Below are 9,976 nucleotides of genomic sequence, written 5' to 3'. Positions count from 1 at the left end.
TCATATGAGGAGGTGGCTGTCCATCGCCCCGTGGGCGGTGGTTCCTGTTCTTCTCCTACATCATCGTCCACACTATCGATGTATTCAGAGTCGAAATCAAGAACGTCGGTCAAATCATCGATCGTGGCTATGAAGTGGGTGGTTGGTGGGCAAAGGATTCCCTCGTTGCCTGCTTCCCATTCAAGCCGGACATAGTTCGGCCAAGAGTCTCCTGACAAAGAGAGAGACTTTAACGAGTTTAGCACATTGCCAAAGGGCGAGTGGAAGATATCTGTAGCGGTGAACTCCATTACCGGAGCCCAACCAGATTCGATGGGCTCGGGGGTGCGCGGACTGGAACCTACAGCCGGACATGAGTCCGGGGGTCCGGTGTCACATGCTTCCTTGGGGTGAAGTCTGTGTTCGGCTCCACCGCCGATGAGTGTACGGCCTCCGGGTCGGGGTCCATCCACCCGCCCTCGGACGACGCAATATGCCCTGAATTTAGGTCTGGGGCTCCTGCAGGTGCGATATCTTGAGTGTGGTTCGACATCAGGTCTAAGCCTCGTCGTGACTGTTCGGCGCTCCTGGCATAGGCCCGAATCCGGTGAAGATCAAGTCTCTGTGGATATCGCCCGTGTAGTTCAAGTTCCCAAACCTGACCTGATGGCCAGGGGCGTAGTTGTCGATCTGCTCCAGATGGCCAAGAGAATTTTCCCGCAGTGCGAAGCTGCCGAACACGAAGATTTGTTCGGGGAGAAGAGTCTCACCCTGGACCGCGTTGTTGTTGATGATTGAAGGAGCCATCGAGCCTTGCAGCGACGACACAGAGGAACTCTCAATGAAAGCACCAATGTCGGTGTCAAAACTGGCGGATCTCGGGTAGGGGGTCCCGATCTGTGCATCTAAGGCTAATGGTAACAGGAGGCAAGGGACATTGTTTTACCCAGGTTCGGGCCCTCTCGATGGAGATAAAACCCTACTTCCTTCTTGATTGATCTTGATGATATGAGTATTACAAGAGTTGATCTACCACGAGATCGTAGTGGCTAAACCCTAGGAGATAACCTATGATGATTATGATTGTCTTGATCGTCCCTATACGGACAAAACCCTCCGGTTTATATAGACACCATAGGGGGCTAGGGTTTACACAGAGTCGGTTACAAAGAAGGAAATCTAATATCCGGATCGCCAAGCTTGTCTTCCACGCAAAGGAGAGTCCTATCCGGACACGGGACGAAGTCTTGAGTCTTGTATCTTCATGGTCCAACAGTTCGGCCAAAGTATATAGTCCGGCTGTCCGGATACCCCCTAATCCAGGACTCCCTCAACGCCCCCAGGAGGGTTACGACGCGAAGCGTCGCCGCCACCGAGTCTGAGAGCAGACAACGATTTTCACCGTGAGCCCTGGCACAGGAACGAGATCCACGACACCGTCTTCAAGAAGCAAGCGGCACCCACAGGCGGCGCCGTCGTTGACGCCAGAAGCGCGGAGCTTTCGCTCGGCCACTCGCCTGCACCACCATGAGGAGACCCGGCCACTACCACAACGAGGGTCAAGCTTGCCCACCCCAGATCTTGGCACTTCCAGAGCGGTCCTGGGCCTCCCGCCACTACATCCCTAGTTCCCCTCACGACCTAAAGATGGAGCCACCACCGCCACCATGAAGCCTGCCAGAAAGCCAACCATGAGGCCCAGCGTCCGGGGCCGCCGCCCTGGCATCCATGCCCCTAGGAACCGCCGACCATCTCCGTCACGAGCACCCGACCACAGTAGTACGAGTGAAAGGGACCACCTTTCACTCCTAGCCCGGCATCAGCCAGCGGGTTGGGGTCGGCACCTCCACAGTAGGAAGCGCCCACGCCTGTGAAGGAAATATGCCCTAGAGGCAATAATAAAGTTATTATTTATTTCCTTAATTCATGACAAATGTTTATTATTCATGCTAGAATTGTATTAACCGGAAACTTAGTACATGTGTGAATACATAGACAAAACATATAGTCCCTAGTATGCCTCTACTTGACTAGCTCGTTAATCAAAGATGGTTATATTTCCTAACCATAGACATGTGTTGCCATTTGATGAACGGGATCACATCATTAGGAGAATGATGTGATGGACATGACCCATCCGTTAGCTTAGCATTATGATCGTGTTAGTTTCATTGCTACTACTTTCTCCATGACTTATACAAGTTCCTCGGACTATGAGATTATCCAACTCCCGAATACCGGAGGAACACTTTGTGTGCTACCAAACATCACAACGTAAATGGGTGATTATCAAGGTGCTCTATAGGTGTCTCCAAAGGTGTTTGTTGGGTTGGCATAGATCGAGATTAGATTTGTCACTACGTGTTTCGGAGAGGTATCTTTGTGCCCTCTCGGTAATACTCATCACTATAAGCCTTGCAATCATTGTGACTAACGTTTTTAGTTGCAGGATGAAGTATTACGGAACGAGTAAAGAGACCTGCAGGTAACGAGATTGAACTAGGTATTGAGATACCCACGATCGAATCTCGGGCAAGTAACATACCAATGACAAAGGGAACAACGTATGTTGTTATGCGGTTTGACCGATAAAGATCTGCGTAGAATATGTAGGAACCAATATGAGCATCCAGGTTACGCTATTGGTTATTGACTAGAGACGTGTCTCGGTAATGTATACATAGTTCTCGAACCCGTAGGGTCCGCACGCTTAACGTTCAATGACGATTGGTATTATGAGTTTATGTGATATGTTGTACCAAAGATTGTTCGGAGTCCTGGATGTGATCACGGACATGACGAGGAGTCTCGAAATGGTCGAGAAATAAAGATTGATATATTGGACGACTATGTTTGGACATCGGAATGGTTCCGGATAAGTTCGGGCATTTACCGGAGTACCGGGGGGTTACCGGAACCCCCCGGGGAGTGTATGGGCCTTATTGGGCCTTAGTGGGAGAGAGGAGGAGGAGGCCAGGTGTAGGGCGCCCCCCCAAGCCCAATCCGAATTGGGTGGGGGGCGGGCCCCCTTTCCTTCCCTCTCTCTCCCCTTCCTTCCTCTCCTACTCCAACTTGGGAAGGGGGAATCCTACTCCCACTGGGAGTAGGACTCCCCCCTTGGGCGCGCCGTAGAGGGCTGGCCCTCCCCCTCCTCCACTCCTTTATATACGGGGGAGGGTGCACCCCTGAGACACACAAGTTGACAATTGTTTTAGCCACGTGCGGTGCCCCCTCCACAGTTACAGACCTTGGTCATATCGTCGTAGTGCTTAGGCGAAGCCCTGCGTCGGTAACTTCATTATCACCATCACCACGCCATCGTGCTGACGAAACTCTTCCTCGGCCTCAACATGATCACGAGTGTGAGGGACGTCTCCGAGCTGAACGTGTGCTGAATGCGGAGGTGTCGTACGTTCGGTGCTTGGATCGGTTGGATTGCGAAGACGTCCGACTACATCAACCGCGTTAACTAAACGCTTCCGCTTTCGGTCTACGAGGGTATGTGGACACACTCTCCCCTCTCGTTGCCATGCATCACATAGATAGATCTTGCGTGATCATAGGAATTTTTTTGAAATTACCGCGTTCCCCAACAGTGGCATCCGAGCCAGGTCTATGCATAGATGTTATATGCACGAGTAGAACACAAAGAGTTGTGGGCGATAATAGTCATACTGCTTACCAGCATGTCATACTTTGATTCAGCGGTATTGTTAGATGAAGCGGCTCAGACAGACATTACACGTATGCTTACGCGAGACTGGTTCTACCGACGTGCTTTGCACATAGGTGGCTGGTGAGTTTCTGTTTCTCCAACTTTAGTTGAATCGAGTGTGGCTACGCCCGGTTCTTGTTGAAGGTTAAAACTGCACACTTGATGAAAAATCGTTGTGGTTTTGATGCCTAGGTAAGAATGGTTCTTGCTAGAAGCCCGTAACAGCCATGTAAAACTTGCAACAACAAAGTAGAGGATGTCTAACTTGTTTTTGCAGGGCTTTCTGTGATGTGATATGGTCAAGGCATGATGTGATATAAATTGTTGTATGAGATGATCATGTTTTGTAACAAAGTTATCGGCAACTGGCAGGAGCCATATGGTTGTCGCTTTATTGTATGCAATGCAATCGCCATGTAATTGTTTTACTTTATCACTAAGCGGTAGCGATAGTCGTAGTAACAATAGGTGGCGAAATGACAATGATGCTACGATGGAGATCAAGGTGCCGCGCCGGTGACGTTGGAGATCATGATGATGCTTCGGTGATGGAGATCATGAGCACAAGATGATGATGGCCATATCATGTCACATATTTTGATTGCATGTGATGTTTATCCTTTATGCATCTTATTTTGCTTAGAACGTCGGTAGCATCATAAGATGACCCCTTACTAAATTTCAAGGTACAAGTGTTCTCCCTGAGTATGCACTGTTGCTACAGTTTGTCGTGCCGAGACACCACGTGATGGTCGGGTGTGATAAGCTCTACGTTCACATACAACGGGTGCAAGCCAGTTTTGCACACGCAGAATACTCAGGTTAAACTTTACGAGCCTAGCATATGTAGATATGGCCTCGGAACACTGAGACCGAAAGGTCGAGCGTGAATCATATAGTAGATATGATCAACACAGTGATGTTCACCATTGAAAACTACTCCATCTCACGTGATGATCGGACATGGTTTAGTTGATTTGGATCACATGATCACTTAGATGATTAGAGGGATGTCTATCTAAGTGGGAGTTCTTAAGTAATATGATTAATTGAACTTTAAATTTATCATGAACTTAGTATCTGATAGTATTTTGCATGTCTATGTTGTTGTAGATCAATGGCCCGTACTACCGTTCCTTTGAATTTTAATGCGTTCCTAGAGAAAGCTAAGTTGAATGATGATGGCAGCAACTACATGGACTAGGTCCATAACCTGAGGATTATCCTCATTGCTGCACAGAAGAATTACGTCCTGAAAGCACCGCTAAGTGCCAGACCTGCTGCAGATGCTACTGATGACGTTAAGAACGTTTGGCGGAGCAAAGCTGATGACTACTCGATAGTTTAGTGTGCCACGCTTTACGGCTTAGAATCTGGACTTCAAAGACGTTTTGAACGTCATGGAGCATATGAGATGTTCCAAGAGTTGAAGTTAATATTTCAAGCAAATGCCCGAGTTGAGAGATATGAAGTCTCCAACAAATTCTACAGCTGCAAAATGGAGGAGAATAGTTCTGTCAGTGAACACATACTCAAAATGTCTAGGTATCATAATCACTTGACTCAGCTGGGAGTTGATCTTCCAGTTGATTGTGTCATTGACAAAGTTCTTCAATCACTGCCACCAAGCTATAAAGGCTTCGTGATGAACTATAACATGCTTCGTGATGAACTATAATATGCAAGAGATGAACAAGACTATTCCCGAGCTCTTCATGATGCTAAAGGCCGCGGAGGTAGAAATCAAAAAGGAGCATCAAGTGTTGATGGTCAATAAGACCACTAGTTTCAAGAAAAGGGGCAAAGGGAAGAAAGGGAACTTCAAGAAGAACAGCAAAAAGGTTGCTGCTCAAGAGAAGAAACCCAAGTCTGGACCTAAGCCTGAAACTGAGTGCTTCTACTGCAAAGGGACTGGTCACCGGAAGTGGAACTGCCCCAAGTATTTGGCGAATAAGAAGGATGGAAAAGTGAAAGGTATATTTGATATACATGTTATTAATGTGTACTTAACTAATGCTTGCAGTAGTGACTGGGTATTTGATACTGGTTCTGTTGCTCATATTTGCAACTCAAAACAGGGGCTACAGATTAAGAGAAGATTGGCTAAGGACGAGGTGACGATGTGCGTGGGAAATGGTTGCAAAGTCGATGTGATCACGGTCGGCACGCTACCTCTACACCTACCATCGGTATTAGTTTTAGACCTGAATAATTGTTATTTGGTGCCAGCGTTGAGCATGAACATTATATCTGGATCTTGTTTTGATGCGAGAGGTTATTCATTTAAATCAGAGAATAATGGTTGTTCTATTTATATGAGTAATATATTTTATGGTCATGCACCCCTGCTGAGTGGTCTATTTTTGTTGAATCTCGATAGTACTGATACACATATTCATAGTGTTGAAGCCAAAAGATTGAAGTTTAATAATGGTAGTGCAACTTATTTGTGGCACTGCCGTTTTTGTCATATCGATGTAAAGCACATGAAGAAACTCCATACTGATGGAATTTTGGAATCACTTGATTATGAATCACTTGGTGCTTGCGAACCGTGCCTTATGGGCAAGATGAATAAAACTCCGTTCTCCGGAACAATGGAACGAGCTACTGACTTGTTGGAATAATACATACTGATGTATGCGGTCCAATGAGTATTGATGATCGTGATGGGTATCGTTATTTTCTTACCTTCACAGATGATTTGAGCAAATATGGTTATATCTACTTAATGAAGCATAAGTCTGAAACATTTGAAAAGTTCAAAGAATTTCAGAGTGAAGTGGAAAATCATCGTAACAAGAAAATAAAGTTTCTACGATCTGATTGTGGAGGAGAATATTTGAGTTATGAGTTTGGTCTTCATTTGAAACAACATGGGATAGTTTCACATTTAACGCCACCTGGAACACCATAGCGAAATCGTGTGTCCAAAAGTCGTAACCGTACTTTATTATATATGGTGTGATCTATGATGTCTCTTACTGATTTACCGCTATCGTTTTGGGGTTATGCTCTAGGGACGGCTGCATTCACTTTAAATAGGGCACCATCAAAATCCGTTGAGACGACGCCTTATGAACTATGGTTTGGCAAGAAACCAAAGTTGTCGTTTCTTAAATTTTGGGGCTGCAATGCTTATGTGAAAAAGCTTCAACCTGATAAGCTCGAACCCAAATCGGAGAAGTGCGTCTTAATAGATACCCAAAGGAAACTGTTGGGTACACCTTCTACCACAGATCCGAAGGCAAAATCTTTGTTGCTAAGAATTGATCCTTTCTAGAGAAGGAGTTTCTCTCGAAAGAAGTGAGTGGGAGGAAAGTAGAACTTGATGAGGCAACTATACCTTCTCCCTTATTGGAAAGTAATTCATCACAGAAATCGGTTCCCGTGATTCCTACACCAATTAGTGAGGAAGCTAATGATGATGATCATGAAGCTTCAAATCAAGTTACTACCAAACCTCATAGGTCTTCCAGAGTAACATCCACACCAGAGTGGTACAGTAATCCTGTTCTAGAAGTCATGTTACTAGACCATGATGAACCTACGAACTATGAGGAAGCGATGATGAGCCCAGATTCCGCGAAATGGCTTGAGGCCATGAAATCTGAGATGGGATCCATGTATGAGAAGAAAGTGTGGAGTTTGGTGCACTTGCCCGATGATCGGCAAGCCATAGAAAATAAATGGATCTTTAAGAAGAAGACCGACGCAGACGGTAATGTTACTATTTACAAAGCTCGACTTGTTGTGAAAGGTTTTCGACAAGTTCAAGGAGTTGACTATGATGAGACTTTCTCACCCGTAGCGATGCTTAAGTCTGTCCGAATCATGTTAGCAATTGCTGCATTTTATGATTATGAAATTTGGCAAATGGATGTCAAAACTACATTCCTGAATGGATTTCTGGAAGAAGAGTTGTATATGATCCAACCGGAAGGTTTTGTCGATCCAAAGGGTGCTAGCAAAGTGTGCAAGCTCCAGCGATCCACTTATGGACTGGTGCAAGCCTCTCGGAGTTGGAATAAACGTTTTGACAGTGTGATCAAAGCATATGATTTTATACAGACTTTTGGAGAAGTCTGTATTTACAAGAAAGTGAGTGGGAGCTTTGTAGCATTTCTAATCTTATAGGTAGATGACATATTGTTGATTGGAAATGATATAGAATTTCTGGATAGCATAAGGGGATACCTAAATAAGAGTTTTTCTATGAAAGACCTCGGAGAAGCTGCTTACTTATTGGGCATCAAGATCTATAGAGATAGATCAAGACGCTTAATTGGACTTTCACAAAGCACATACCTTGATAAAGTTTTGAAGAAGTTCAAAATGAATCAGTCAAAGAAAGGGTTCTTGCCTGTGTTACAAGGTGTGAAGTTGAGTCAGACTCAAAGCCCGACCACCGCAGAAGATAGAGAGAAAATGAAAGTCATTCCCAATTCTTCAGCCATAGGTTCTATCATGTATGCAATGTTGTGTACCAGACCAGATGTATGTCTTGCTATAAGCATAGCAGGGAGGTACCAAAGTAATCTCGGAGTGGAGCACTGGACAGCTATCAAGAACATCCTGAAATACCTGAAAAGGACTAAGGATATGTTTCTCGTTTATGGAGGTGAAGAAGAGCTCGTCGTAAATGGTTACGTCGATGCAAGCTTTGACACTGATCCGGATGACTCTAAGTCGCAAACCGGATACGTAATTTTATTGAATGGAGGAGCTGTCAGTTGGTGCAGTTCCAAGCAGAGCGTCGTGGCGGGATCTACGGGTGAAGCGGAGTACATTGCTGCTTCGGAAGCGGCAAATGAAGGAGTTCATATCCGATCTAGGTGCCATATCTAGTGTATTGGGTCCAATGAAAATCTTTTGTGACAATACTGGTGCAATTGCCTTGGCAAAGGAATCCAGATTTCACAAGAGAACCAAGCACATCAACAGACGCTTCAATTCCATCCGTCATCAAGTGTCGGAAGGGGACATAGAGATTTGCAAGATACAGACGGATCTGAATGTTGCAGACCCGTTGACTAAGCCTCTTCCACGAGCAAAACATGATCAACACCAAAGCTCCATGGGTGTTAGAATCATTACTATGTAATCTAGATTATTCACTCTAGTGCAAGTGGGAGATTGAAGAAAATATGCCCTAGAGGCAATAATAAAGTTATTATTTATTTCTTTAATCCATGACAAATGTTTATTATTCATGCTAGAATTGTATTAACCGGAAACTTGGTACATGTATGAATACATAGACAAAACATATAGTCCCTAGTATGCCTCTACTTGACTAGCTCGTTAATCAAAGATGGTTATGTTTCCTAACCATAGACATGTGTTGTCATTTGATGAGCGGGATCACATCATTAGGAGAATGATGTGATGGACATGACCCATCCGTTAGCTTAGCATTATGATCGTGTTAGTTTCATTGCTACTACTTTCTCCATGACTTATACAAGTTCCTCAGACTATGAAATTATGCAACTCCCGAATACCGGAGGAACACTTTGTGTGCTACCAAACGTCACAACATAAATGGGTAATTATAAAGGTGCTCTACAGGTGTCTCCAAAGGTGTTTGTTGGGTTGGCATAGATCGAGATTAGGATTTATCACTCCGTGTTTCAGAGAGGTATCTCTGTGCCCTCTTGGTAATACTCATCACTATAAGCCTTGCAAGCATTGTGACTAATGGTTTAGTTGTGGGATGAAGTATTACGGAACGAGTAAAGAGACTTGCCGGTAACGAGATTGAACTAGGTATGGAGATACTGACGATCGAATCTCGGGAAAGTAACATACCGATGACAAAGGGAACAACGTATGTTGTTATGCGGTTTGATCGATAAAGATCTTCGTAGAATATGTAGGAACCAATATGAGCATCCAGGTTTCGCTATTTGTTATTGACCGGAGACGTGTCTCGATCATGTCTACATAGTTCTCGAACCCGTAGGGTCCGCACGCTTAACGTTTGATGATGATTGGTATTATGAGTTTATGTGATATGTTGACGAGGAGTCTCAAAATATTCGAAACATAAAGATTGATATATTGGACGACTATGTTTGGACATTGGAATGGTTCCGGATGAGTTCAGGCATTTATCGAGTACCGGGGGGTTACCGGAACCCCCCGGGGAGTGTATGGGCCTTATTAGGCCTTAGTGGGAGAGAGAGGAGGCGGCCAGGTGGAGGGCGCCCCCCCCCCCCCAAGCCCAATCTGAATTGGGTGGGGGGGCAGCCCCCCCTTTCCTTCCCTCTCTCTCCCCCT

The sequence above is a fragment of the Triticum dicoccoides genome, chromosome 6B, assembly GCF_002162155.2.
Source record: "Triticum dicoccoides isolate Atlit2015 ecotype Zavitan chromosome 6B, WEW_v2.0, whole genome shotgun sequence".
In the NCBI taxonomy this organism is placed as follows: domain Eukaryota; kingdom Viridiplantae; phylum Streptophyta; class Magnoliopsida; order Poales; family Poaceae; genus Triticum; species Triticum dicoccoides.
This window is presented reverse-complemented; position numbering follows the sequence as displayed.